Source organism: Bison bison, unplaced genomic scaffold (genome assembly GCF_000754665.1).
Source record: "Bison bison bison isolate TAMUID 2011002044 unplaced genomic scaffold, Bison_UMD1.0 scf7180017864466, whole genome shotgun sequence".
In the NCBI taxonomy this organism is placed as follows: Eukaryota; Metazoa; Chordata; class Mammalia; order Artiodactyla; family Bovidae; genus Bison; species Bison bison.
This window is the reverse complement of record NW_011495027.1, coordinates 1,907,587-1,922,410: the sequence shown is the minus strand read 5'-3', so window position 1 is coordinate 1,922,410 and position 14,824 is coordinate 1,907,587. Positions and strand designations below refer to the sequence as shown.

Genomic DNA, 14,824 nt, shown 5'->3' with positions numbered 1-14,824 from the left:
AACTGGACATGGAACAACAGACTGGTTCCAAATAGGACAAGGAGTACGTCAAGGCTGTATATTGTCACCCTGCTTATTTAACTTATATGCAGAGTACATCATGAGAAACGCTGGGCTGGAAGAAGCATAAGCTGGAATCAAGATTGCATGGAGAAATATCAATAACCTCAGATATGCAGATGACACCACCCTTATGGCAGAAAGTGAAGAGGAACTGAAAAGCCTCTTGATGAAAGTGAAAGAGGAGAGTGAAAAAGTTGGCTTAAAGCTCAACATTCAGAAAACGAAGATCATGGCATCTGGTCCCATCACTTCATGGGAAATAGATGGGGAAACAGTGGAAACAGTGTCAGAGTTTATTTTTTGGGGCTCCAAAATCACTGCAGATGGTGACTGCAGCCATGAAATTAAAAGACGCTTACTCCTCAGAAGAAAAGTTTTGACCAACCTAGATAGCATATTCAAAAGCAGAGACATTACTTTGCCAACAAAGGTCCGTCTAGTCAAGGCTATGGTTTTTCCAGTGGTCATGTATGGATGTGAGATTTGGACTGTGAAGAAAGCTGAGCACTGAAGAATTGATGCTTCTGAACTGTGGTGCTGGAGAAGACTCTTGAGAGTCCCTTGGACTGCAAGGAGATCCAACCAGTCCATTCTGAAGGAGATCAGCCCTGGGTGTTCTTTGGAAGGAATGATGCTAAAGCTGAAACTCCAGTACTTTGGCCACCTCATGCGAAGAGTTGACTCATTGGAAGAGACTCTGATGCTGGGAGGGATTGGGGCAGAAGGAAAAGGGGACGGCAGAGGATGAGATGGCTGGATGGCATCACCGACTTGATGGACATGAGTCTGAGTGAACTCCGGGAGTTGGTGATGGACAGGGAGGCCTGCCATGCTCTGATTCATGCGGTCACAAAGAATCAGACATGACTGAGTGACTGAACTGAACTGAAGAAAAATAAAACTACCAATTACAAGTATCACTATCAACTACCATATATTCTTTGATTCAAGAATCCATACATATAGCACTCTGACTTATCCTACCAAATATATCCACAGAAGGGTTACGACATCAGATTCTGATTAGAAAGGTCATGTTGCATGTCTGAATTAGTGGCTCACTTTCCCCCTCTCCTCTCCACTCCCCTCTTCTCCTTTCTCTTTCTCTTTTCTTCTTCCTTCTTTTTTCCTCCTTCTCTCTCTCCCTCCCTCCCTTTCTTCCCTTCTTTCTAACAAACTATCTGTTAAGAAGTATTTGATATTTAGCCACTTAAACGTCTTGGGAGCTTTATTTTATTCTCCCATGTGTTTAGTAGAGTGGAATCTTACATTGAGATCACTCCCTGTTCCAGACTGCTGTTCCCTGGAAAGAACAGCGTGCCAGGAACCCTCACTCAAGCAGGTAGACTCAAGCAGTATGGTTGTGGAGTCTGGTTGCAGCAAGCTGGTTGCAATCTCCTCCTTGCTTTTAAAAAACACACATCTAAGGACTGCTGATTATTTACTTGACAACACAAAAGGACAGGAATACGAGTAAATGAACAAAAGCTGAAGCCAGTGATCAGATGCACAATTACTTCTAACAGCTTCCTCTTCCTCCTTCCCTAAGGAACCTTGCAGGACTTCCAGGCAAATAAATAAATATCCTGTGAAGTTATTTATTTAACCCTAGATGTGACTGATTCCCTTAGAATTAGATGCCTGACTGATATGTGGGTTGCTATACACATAAACATTGCTGGATTTTTTTTTAATGAGGTAAGTAATGGTAGCTATTGTTATTTTTGTTATATGAAAGGTCTCTTTAATAATTCTACAATGAAGTCAGAGTTTTGAAATTTGGCATGTTAGTCACTCAGTTGTGTCTACCTCTTTGCAACCACATGGACTGTAGCCCACCTGAATTCTGATGTCTGTGGAATTCTTCAGGCAAGAATACTGGAGTGGGTTGCCATGTCCTTCTCCATGGGATCTTCCCAAGCCAGGGATCGAACCCAGGTCTCATGTATTGTAGACAGATTCTTTACCATCTGAGCCACCAGGGAAGCCCTACCTAAAAATTCTAGCAATACCAATAGAAATTCTAGTAATACCAATAATAATTTCTAACGTTATCCTAATATCTTACTTCTATCATTCACTTCCTAATCTTGTAATTCACATTAAGAATGACAACTTCTTTAAATTTAATAATTAGCTTAATATTTAATAGTTAACAGTCCTCAGAGAGGGCTATTTCAAAAGTTAGTATTAATGCACATATGGCCAATTAATTAATGACAAATGAGCCAAGAATATACAAAGGGGAAAAGATAGTCTCTTCAATAAATGGTGCTGGAAAAACAAGAGGACGATGTGCAAAAGAATGAAACTGGAACACTACCTTATACCACATAGAAAAATTAATTCAAAGTGGGTCAAAGATTTGAATGTAAGGCCTGAAACTATAAAGCCTGTAGAAGAAAACATAAGTGGTAAGCTCTTTGACATCAGTCTTGGCGATGATTTTTTTTTTTTGGATCTGACTCCCAAAACAGAGGCAACAAAAGCAAAAATAAACAAGTGGGACTATCTTAGACTAAAAATCTTCTGCAGAGCAAACAGAACCAACAAAGTGCGAAGGCAACCTACTGAACAGGAGAAAATACTTGCAAATCCAAAATACATAAAGAATACATATAACTCCACAGTAAAAATAAATATTAATAAACAATCAAATTTAAAAATGGGCAGAGGATTTGAATAGACATTTTTTCCAAAGAAGATACGCAGATGGCCAACAGGTATATGAAAAGATGTACTGAACCATTAATCATCAGGGAAATGCAAACCAAAACAATAAGGAAGTATCTTATGCCCTTTAGAAAGGCATAAGAAAAAAACAAGAGATAACAAATGCTGGCAAAGATGTGGAAAGGGAACCCTTATGCATTATTGGTAGAATTGTAGTATGGAAAATAGGAGGTAGGTTCCTGAAAAAAATTAAAAACAGAACTACCATACAATTCAGCAATTTTGCTTCTGGGCATCTAACTAAAAGAAAGAAAAACACTAAATCAAAAAGATATAGCTCCCTCACATTCATTACATCACTATTTACAATAGCCTAGACATGAAAGCCATCTGAGTGTCCATCACCGGAAAATAAAGAAAATGTGGTGTGTGTGTGTGTGTGTATGTATATATATATAGAATATAATAGTATTCAGCCATAAAAAGGAAGTCTTGTCATTTTTGACAATATAAATTGAATGTGAAGCCATTTTAAATGCCCTCTGCAAGTCAAATAAGTCAGCCAAAGACAAATACATAATCTCACTTATATGTGGAATCTAAAAATAAAATATTCAAAAAAAGTAAATCCAAAACCAAAGATACAGAGAACAGATTGGTGGTTGCCAGAGGTGAGGGGAGGGGTTGCAGAGCACTAAATGGGTGAAAGTGGTCAAAATGTACAAACTTCCAGTTATAAAATAAGTAATTCATGGGGATGTAACATTCAGCATGGTGACTATAACTAATAATACTGTACTGTATATTCAAAAGTTGTTAAAGACAGTAGATCTTAAAAATTCTTATCAGAAGAAAAAACTTTAACTGTGTATGTGATTCATGTTAACTACAGTCATCGTGGTGAACATTTGAATTATCGTGGTGAATAATGAATTATTATGTGGTATATCTGAAACTGATACATTATAGGAAAATTATATCTCAATGTTTAAAAGCTAGTATTTCAATATTAAAGTGAGTTGAAAACTTTCCAATATTCATTACTAAGAAAAGTATCACTTTACTAATTATAAAAGAAATGTTAGTTCCAAACTTTAGTCTTTGCTTCATAATAAAACAACCAACTGAACACAAAGGCAGAAGAAGACGGTGAGATACATGAGCAAGAAAAGGCATGATTTTAATAAGAAATAGCTTCTTTTGAAGGTTGCTAAGCTTTGTTGCTGTGAGCATTCTACTGCAGTAGAGCTTCTCCACCGTGGGGTGAGGGGTTGGTGGTGGTGGGGAGATAAACCACTTGAAAAGCTGCTAACTTACTAAAAGCATCTATTGTGTGTGGGAATATTAGTTCCTCCTCCCTCCTAGAAGAAAAGGAAAAAAGGGATAAAAGACCAACTGATGAAAAATGGAGTAATAAGACTAAATGAATGGGGGAAAATATTCACATGTATACTTGTAAGTTGTATAGATACGCACATATATGTGAAACACCTAGAATTTTTTATAATTTACCGAAAATTCTACATGATTAAACATAGATCAATAGCAAGAGTGTCATGTACCAAAGTTTTGATTAATTCAAAATCTGTGACTCTGAAATCCATAAAAAAGAGAACATTATGATCCCATTTGTTCAATAAAAGTTTATGTCTCCATATACATTGGGCTTCCCTGGTGGCTCAGACAGTAAAGAATCTGCCTGCAATGCAAAAGACCTGAGTTTGATCCTTGGGTCGGGAGGATCCCCTGGAGAAGCGAATGGCTACCCACTCCAGTATTCTTGGAGTGGTACACTGGAGAGTCCTTGGCAGGCTTGGAGCTTGGCGGGCTGCAGTCCATAGGGTCACAAAGCGTCGGATATGACAGAGTGACTAAGCACAGCACACGTATATATGGATCCAGAGAGCTCTATATAGAAACTGTCTAGAAGAACATACCCCAAACTATTAAGATGGCTCCCTCTTAATTATTTAATTATTTTAAAACTTAATAATCACCATGAATCCATCATGCAAAATAGAAGCTATAATATTTTTTAAAAAAACTATAATCTTGACAATGCTTATATCCATCCCACCCCTGCATCCCTGACCTGAGGGAATCATCCTCCCCAACCCCATATTCATTTAACCTTTCTCCCCATGCATGTGTGCAAGAGCTTGTTTTGGCTATAACCTGTGCAATATTGCAGCCTCTAAACACAGGTGGCTGTTGAGCATTAAAAATCCAACTAAGAAATTGGGTTTTTCATTTTAACTAGTTTAAATTTAAAAACCCGAATTAAAGTAAATTATGTTTCTGATCAACACAACTTCATTGTTTTGGTGTGATAACATTTCCCTTTAACCATTGCAGTGCCTAGAAACTACTTTGAAGTTCAATCAGATGCAGCTCTCTTTCTCTAGTTTTACACATAAACACATGGCAATCCAGTTGGCATCTATACATTGATTCAGGATAAATGATCTTTTCTATGCACCCATGTGATATTGTAATGTGTTTGATGCCGACAGCACAGGTTATAAGACTCTCTTTGTATGTTGTAATTGGTAATTAATAATCTTACAATTTTAATTGCAATAAAATATTTTAGTTAAAAGTAAGTATGGATACATTTTAAAATGTAAAAAGGAGGCATACCACTGATGCAGAATCAAAAGGAGATGCAGAAACTAGCACCAGAGTCAGAACAGTAAAGAAAAAAGGAGCCTGACTCAAAGTATATTGGAAATTTCATGATGAACAGCAATTGCAATTCGTTGGAGCAGAGCAAAAGGAAAAAAGCTGTTTATGGTAACAATAACCCTGTGTACGAGACAGCAAAAGAGACACTGATGTATAGATCAGTCTTATGGACTCTGTGGGAGAGGGAGAGGGCGGGGAGATTTGGGAGAATGGCATTGAAACATGTATAATATCATGTATGAAACGAGTCACCAGTCCAGGTTCGATGCACGATACTGGATGCTTGGGGCTGGTGCACTGGGACGACCCAGAGGGAGGGTATGGGGAGGGAGGAGGGAGGAGGGTTCAGGATGGGGAACACAGGTATACCTGTGGCGGATTCATTTCGATATTTGGCAAAACTAATACAATATTGTAAAGTTTAAAAATAAAATAAAATTAAAAAAAAAAAACACCCAACCTAAGGAAAAATACCAAGACAAAAAAAAAAAAGAAAAATGGATAAACATTAAGTGACATTTTTAGCAAAGACATAGTGAATTTGGTAACTTGCTTCTCAACAGTCAAAAAGAGCTAATAACATTAGACACCTGTAATCAAAATTCAACGTCCAACAAAACATTCTGAAGTGATTTTAAACAGAATCTGAGCTCATAAATTTGCCCAGCTATAAACAACTTGGATTCTAGCACAAAAAAAGAACACAGTTTTTTCAATAGCTATGTTGTTATATTCAGTTTTCAGAATATTATGATAAAATACTAAAAAGGCAGTTCATCAAAAGTGAGATATTTTTCAATCATGCCATCAAACAATTGCCCGAAGAATGTAAGATCTTTTTAACAGTATCTAAGATCGATTGGTTCAAATTTGGAAAAACACAACTACTTTTCTTTAGCTTTAGATGAGTAGTGCAACATCAAAAGTGAAAAGTGTTAGTCACTCAGTCATGTCTGACTATTTGTGACCCCACCGACTGTAACATGCCAGGCTCCTCTGTCCATAGACTTCTCCAGGCAAGAATACTGGAGTGGGTAGCCATTCGCTTCTCCAGGGGATTTTCCTGACCCAGGGATCAAACCCGGGTTTCCTGCATTGCAGGCAGACTCTACCATCTGAGTCACAAGGGAAGCCCATAACATCAAAGACACTGCCAAGTTCATACTTGGAGTCTGCTTTATCTCAGAAGACTTCCAAATTTAAGAAGAAATGTTATCAATTTATGGCCTGAAAAACTGAATTCCTATTTAAATATTTTAAATGTTTTATATTTGTTGAAGAATAACTTCAGCTAGATTTGAAAAAATTAAATCCTATCCTGGTAGATGGTACTTCAGCCACACTAAGTTTAAAAAAATCTGGTTTTAATATACTTTTAAAACAGGAGACGTATTTCATTGCTTCATTCTACTGTATGATACATGTGTTCGGTTTTTTGAAGCGGACTCCTGAAATGTGTCAAGAATGCCATTGTTAAATCATTCCATAAATATTTGTAAATGCCACAGATCAATGCCGAACAATGGAACTCTTAAAAGAAACAGAGCACATTTAAAGATCTGTGTTCTTTGCCAATACTCGTTAAGTTATAGAAGAAATATACAAAGACTTATTGTATTGTTAAGTCCAATTCAAGATTTCATTAAAACAAAAAATGCTTTCCAAATATTCAATAATTAAAGACAAAAAATGGCAGAGAAATTCGTATTTTCTCATTGATGTATCAGACTACATGTAAATGAGATTAATTTGAAGCTCCTGAAAAAGAAAAAAAAGGAAATGCTGATTTGTAACCTAGGTAAAGAGGCACAAAATTTTGTGTTGAAATTGTAACTTTTCAGAGTATAATAAAAATAATTTTACACATCTTTCTAACATAAATCAATTTTAAGAGAAATTTGAAGAATGATTCATTGGATAAATTTATATGTCTTATAAATTTATGTAATACACTTTTGAATTTAATGCTAACAATATGATTTTTTTGAGTATCAGCAAATTTAACTTAGTTTTGAAAGGATACGCTATTGCTTCCAAGTCAAGTCAAATCTAAAAGAGAAGAACCAGGAACTTCCCTGGTGGTCCAGTGGCTAAGACTCCCTGCCCCTAATGCAGGGGGCCCAGGTTCGATCCTTGGTCAGGGAACTAGATCCCACATGCCACAACTAAGACCTGGTGCAGACAAATAAATGAACAAAAAGGAAATATACAAAATAGAAGAACAAGTTGTGTCAATGTACACAAATGTATTAAAGGAAAATAATTTTTGGTACTTGATTCATTTATTGAGACTTTTAAGAATTATTTAGGTATGTGATTCTACTTTTTCAATCACAAATTTTATGAAATCTAATAGAGATCAAATATTTATAATAAAATTTTTCCATCCAAACTGAAACATACTCTAAGTGTAAAATATATAGTGCACTGATAAAATTTAGCACAGAAATATAAACTATTTCATTAATAATGTGCTATATTGACTACATTTAAAAATGATAACATCCTGGGTATTTTCAGTCAAATATAAACTATATTAAAATTAATTTCATCTGTTTAAATATGACCACCAGAAAATGTTAAATTACATCTATGGTTCAAATGTCATTTCTAGTATATATCCGGCACTAACATATATCCAGAAATGGACTTGTTGAGTTATAAAATATTTCATGGTTCAACACTGGAAAAAAATGCCAAATTGTTTTCCAAAGCCACTGGACATCAGCATCAACACTACCAGAGAACATGTTAAAACACAAGTTCCCAGGCCTTTGGGATGTACCGAACAGAAACTCTGGAGGTGTGGCCCAGCTGCCTGTATTTTAACATGCCCTCCAAGTGATACAAATTCACTTTGAGAAACACTGCCTAGCATAACTTAGAACAGACTTATGATATATCTTATACTTAGAAGAAATATGCCATTTTGAAAAGGGAAGTCCTGTCTTTGTTAACTTATGGTCATAGTATTGAATGTTTCCATCATTTACAAATCTTGGGTACTTAGGCTTCTATAGCCCCCTGGGAGTGAGAGCTGTGCCTCTGGTGAAAGAGACTGAAAGCTACCTTTGAAAACCTAGTCACCCCAGTGCAGAAGAAAGGGCTCAGGCTTCAATGCCAGACTTTAAACCTAAATACCAACATCAGGACTTATAAGCAATGAACTCTTAGAAGGTCTTTTACCTCCTGGAGCTTTCGTTTTCTCCACTATAAAATGGGAATTATAGCACATACCTCAAAATATGGTTGTGAGGATTAACAAGGCTCACACAAAGTGCTAGACACAGAGAAAGGACTCCATAAACAATAGCCTTGTAAAACTAAAGCTCTGAGCAGTAGCACACGGCCAGTGATAGGTCATTATCCTAGGCTTCTTTGGAAATGATCCTTTGTGAAGTACATTGTCTAATAAAGCAACTTTATTTTCCATGCCTGGAAAACAAAATGGAAGCAACTGTGATCCCAGTTTGAGCAGATCTCAGAGAGAGCCTTAAGACTCTATGTTTTAGGGATTCAGTATTATAATCTAACTCTATCTTGGCCAACAGGTTAGCCAATAGCCACTTGCTATATAAACTGAGACTGCTATTTCTGATCAAGGTGGAGTCATGGGGCCCAGAACTACACTTCTGCCTAAAACAACTAAAAAATTGACAAGATGTATGAAACTGGCACTCAAGGCACTGGACACAGGCAGTAAAGAATAGTGGTCCCTGAAGGGTGGGAACAAGCATGTAGCCCTGGCCACTTACTGCCTGAAGAGAGATTTTAGGCTGTGCCCGGGTGCAGAGTTCCAGAGAGGAGACAGCTACAGAGAGGGAACTCTGGAGATGTGTAGAAGTTTCCCTTCAAGTGCTCAGTGGAGTACTGATTATCACATACACATGAAGAAATAAGCTGGGGAAAGAATCATGAAAAAGAATTAGAGACAAAAATCCTTAGAGATCACACAGAGTTGGGAACAGTGCTTGTTTCTATCTTCCAGAGAGGAATATCGCATCATTCAGGAGTATTGGTTAGAGTAGAAATGTGGGTCTTACTTCAATAAAAGGGGGAAAAAAAGGGTAAATACAGCTCTAGTCTTGACTAACAATACTTATTAATAAAATAAGGCTTCAAAGGATCAATTGCTTGTTTCCAACTAATTCAAGCACATCCCAGGACAAAGATCTGGAATATTTACAGGAATACAAAATTATCAAACATTCAACAAGGCAAAATTCAAAACACCTAATTTTCAATAAAGAATTACCAAGCGTACAAAGAAGCAGAAAAATATGACCCATAGTGAAAAGAAAAACCAATCAACTGAAACCGACTGAGAAGTGATAGAATTAGTAGACAAGGACATTGAAACAATTTTATGACTATATTTCATACGTTCAGAAGCTAGAGGGAAGGATATGTAAAGTGAAGACATGAAAGATTTAAAAGACCAAGCTGAACTTCTAGAGATGAAAACTTGTTTGAAATGAAAAATGCATTGGGTGGGATTAACAAGAGATTATACATTTCAGAAGAAAAGATTAGTGAACTTAAGGAAAAGCAATAGAAACTATCCAAAAATGAAACACAGAAAAAAGACTGGGAAAAAAATTAGCAGGGTATCAGTGAATTGTGGGGCAATATCAAGTGATCAAATAAACCTATAACCGGAGTCCCCAAAGGAGAAGTGGAGAAAGACCAAAGAAAATTTAAAAAATAACAGTTGAAAATTTCCCCCAGCAATCCCACTGCTGAGCATACACACTGAGGAAACCAGAATTGAAAGAAACATGTGTACCCCAATGTTCATCGCAGCACTGTTTACAATAGCCAGGACATGGAAGCAACCTAGATGCCCATCAACAGATGAATGGATAAGAAAGCTGTGGTACATATACATGATGAAATATTACTCAGCTATTAAAAAGAATACATTTGAATCAGTTCTAATGAGGTGGATGAAACTGCAGCCTATTATACAGAGCGAAGTAACTCAGAAAGAAAAACACCAACACAGTATACTAATGCATATATATGGAATTTATAAAGATGCTAACAATGACCCTATATGCGAGACAGCAAAAGAGACACAGATATAAAGAACAGACTGTTGGACTCTGTGGGAGAAGGTGAGAGTGGGATGATTTGGGAGAATAGCATTGAAACATGTATATTATCATATGTGAAATAGATCACCAGACCAGGTTCCATGCATGAGACAGGGTGCTCAGGGCTGGTGCACTGGGATGACCCTGAGAGATGGGATGGGGAGGGCGGTCAGAGGGAGGGTCTGGATGGGGAACACATGTATACCCATGGCTGATTCATGTGAATGTATGGCAAAACCACCACAATATTGTAAAGTAATTAGCCTCCAATTAAAATAAAAATAAAAAAATTAAATTAAAAAAAAATTTCCAAACTTGATAAAAACTAAGCCCATAGATTCCCCCTCCCAAAAAACAAACTTTAAACACAAGAAAGATGAATAAAACTACACTGAGTCTCATAATCAAATTGCTCAACAATCAATGACCCAGAGAAAAATTTAAAAGCAGGCTGAAAAGAAAGACAAGAAAAAAAGTAAAAGTTTTTCTTGTCTTAAGATTGAGAACAAAATTAGGATGTCTAATCTCACCAGTGCTATTCAACTTTTTACTGGAGATCTTATTCAGCACAATAAAGTAAGAAAAAGAAATGAAAGGTATCCACAGTGGGAAAGAAAAAGTAAAACTGTCTTTATTCACAAGACATAGCTGTCTATGTTAAATATCTGACAGAGTCTATGAAAAAGCCATTAGAAGTAATAAGTGAGTTTAGCAAGGTTGTAGGATACAAGATTAACATTAAAAAAAAACCTGCCATATTTCTTTATACTAGCAATAAACAACTAGAAATTTAAATTTAAAAAGCACTATCAATAATGGGCTTCTCTGGTGACTCAGTGTTAAAGAATCTGCTGTTAATGCAGGAGATGCAAGTTCAATCCCTGGGTCGGGAAGATCTCATAGAGAAGGAAATGGCAACCTCCTCCAGTATTCTTGCTTGGGAAATCCCATGGACAGGGAAGCCTGGTGGGCCACAGTCCATGGGATCACAGAAGAGTCAGACATGACTTAGCAACTAAACAACAACAACCATTAATTATAGTGTAAAAATATGAAATATGGAGGGATATATCTGATGAAATATGTGCAAGACCTGCACACTGAAAACTATGAAACATTGCTGAGAGAAATTAAAGAGGACCTAAGTAATGGATTGAAATGCTGTGTTAATGAGTTGGAAGACACAATATTGTTAAAATGTCAATTCTCCTTAAATTGATCTATAATTCAATGCAATGCCAGTCAAATGACCAGCAGGCATTTTTTGGGGGTAGAAATTTAAAAGCTGATTTATATGGAAAAGCAAAGGACCTAAGAGTGCCAAAACAAGTTCCAAAAAAAATCAAAGTTGAGTGGATAATACTACCTGATTTCAAGATTTATCATAAACGTATAGTTACCCAAACAGTGTTGTATTGGGATGCTGCTGCTGCTGCTGCTAAGTCGCTTCAGTCGTGTCTGACTCTGTGTGACTCTATAGATGGCAGCCCACCAGGTTCCCCTGTCCCTGGGATTCTCCAGGCAAGAATACTGGAGTGGGTTGCCCTTTCCTTCTCCAATGCATGAAAGTGAAAAGTGAAAGGGAAGTCGCTCAGTCGTGTCCAACCCTCAGCGACCCCATGGACTGCAGCCTACCAGGCTCCTCCATCCATGGGACTCTCATAAATACATACAAAATATCAATGGAATAAAATAGAGTCCAGAACTAGAGCTACAGATATTTGATCAGTTATTTTTTTCAACAAAGTTGCAGAGATAGTTCAACAAATGGTGCTGGAACAATTGGGTATCCAAAGGCAAAAAAACCAACAACCGAAACCACTATCAACAGTAAGACTTTAATCCTTATTCCACACCATATACAAAAATTAACTCAAAAATTATAGTCCCAAATCTAAGAAAACATAAGAGAAAATCTTTGTGACCTTGAGCGAGGCAAATATTTCTTAGATAAGTGACACTAAAAGCACTATCCATAAAATAAAAAATTTATAAACTGGACTTCATCAAAATTTAAAACTTCTGCACTTTGAAAGGCACTGCAGAGAGAATGAAAAAACAAATTATATACAACAAGAAAATATTTTCAAATCATGTATATAACAAAGGACTTGTAACCTGAATATGTAAAAATTCTACATAATAATATACTAAAAAACCAGCCCAATAAAAAGATGGGCAAAAGATCTGAACAATACTTAAGAAGATCTGTAGATAAAACAAGCACATTAAAAAAAAAAAAAACTCAACATCCTCAGTCATTACAGAAATGAAAATTAAAACCATACCTAATAACCAAGGAGAGAACTATCTAAAACACTGATAAAGGAAACTGAAAATGATTCAAAGTAATGGAAAGATATACCATGCTCTTGGATTGGAAGAATTGATGTTGTTAAAATGGTCATACTACACAAAGCATCTTCAGATTAAAAAACAAAACAAAACACACCTAATGAAATGAAGAAGCCCGATCACACCAAGTTCCTGAGGACACAGAACAACTGGAATGCTCACACACTGCTGGTGGGAATGTAACATGGCACAACTAGTTCGGAAAATAGTTTGGCAATTTCTTACAAAGTTTGGCATACACCTACCACGTGGCCTTCCCTGGTGGCTCAGATGGTAAAGCGTCTGTCTACAATATGGGAGACCCAGGTTCGATCCGTGGGTCGGGAAGATCCACTGGAGAAGGAAATGGCAATCCACTCCAGTACTATTGCCTGGAAAATCCCATGGACAGAGGAGCCTGGTAGGCTACAGTCCATGGGGTCGCAAAGAGCGGAAGCGACTTCACTTACTTACTTACCATGTGGCCCAGTTACTTCCCTCCTAGATACTTATCCAAGAAAAATGTATATGTTCACACACACACTTGTACACAAGTGACCAAGGCAGTTTAGTTGTAATCCCTAATAAATGGGAACAACCCAAAAGTCTATGAACAAGTGGGTGGACAAACAATGAACAAAGTGTTGTATATCCATACAATAAAACATTACTTAGTAATAAAAATCAATGAACTATTGATACATATTATAACATAAACAAATCCTAAATTAATTATTCTGGGAGAAAGAAACCAGACCCCTTCCCTCCCCCTAAAAAAAGTACATTCTGAATAATTCCATTTATATAAAAATCTAGGAAAAATAAACTAATCTTCAGTGAGAGACTACCAGTGTTGCCTGGGGAATATAAGGGCAGAGAAGGGCAGGAAGAAGAGATTATAAAGGTTTATGAGGAACCTGTGGGGATGATGGATATGTTTGTTATCTTAATTTTGGTAATAGTTTCATGGGTGTATACAAATGTCAGAGCTTATCATATTTTATACTTTAAACACATGCAGTTTATTATATGGCAATCATATTTCAATGAAGCTGTTAACTTTTAAAATGGATTCAAATTGAATAAAATTAAAAGTTCAGTTCATCAGACATTAGTCATATTTCACATTTGTAATTGCCACACGCAGCTCATGGCTACCACGGTGGACAATATCTGTGTAGGTCATTTCATCACTGCCCAGGGTACTACTGGAAGCAGTTGGTCTAACCGACACATTACAAAAAGCATCTGTTTCTTTCATTCCTCCTCCACCTACCTTCCCCAAACTTCAAACATGGGAACAAGCATGGAAGCATGGCATTGATATATAAATTACAGGAGAAAATTTTAAAGCAGATTTTATTAAGTTTAATGTAACTTTAATATAAAAGATACCTTCTATTCATAAACATATATAGCATACTATTTTTTCATTCAGTTATAACAACTACAGATTACATTAGCTTCTTCCAAAGCTCAAGTTGAAGGAGATTTTAAACTAAAATGACAGGGAAAAAATGAAACAGACAACACTGTCTTGGAGCATACTTCTTCCTTGTAAGCAATATGGTTAGAGCCAAAATATAACTCCTAGAATAAATATTTTTTCGTATACTTACAGATATTTTATGTCTAAAATACATAGCATGTTTCAGAATACACCACATAATGCAACTGAATTTTTCTATTTAAAAGTATCAAGCATATAACTCACAATAGATATAATCAGAAGTTTCAATTGTAAGAGCAGATATAAAAAAGAGACTTTGGTATATGCAGAAATATTTCACATTCAAGGAACAGTTCATAAAATGAGGACAGAGAAGTTGTTAAACTTAGTATTCTGACACTTTTTTCCCTCCCTTCCTATAGCTTTCATTTTTGAGATGGGTGGTTTTATTCTAAAAAGACGCAATCTCTTTTTTCTGTTCCCCCTCACCACACACACACACACACACACACACACATACCGC

At 36.4% G+C, this 14,824-nt stretch overlaps 1 protein-coding gene across 2 annotated transcripts in view; it reads right to left on the bottom strand.

The window, feature by feature from the left end:
- SAMD13 (sterile alpha motif domain containing 13) overlaps positions 1 to 14,824 on the bottom strand; it is a 53,384-nt gene that overhangs the window by 33,299 nt on the left and 5,261 nt on the right. The window lies entirely within an intron of this gene.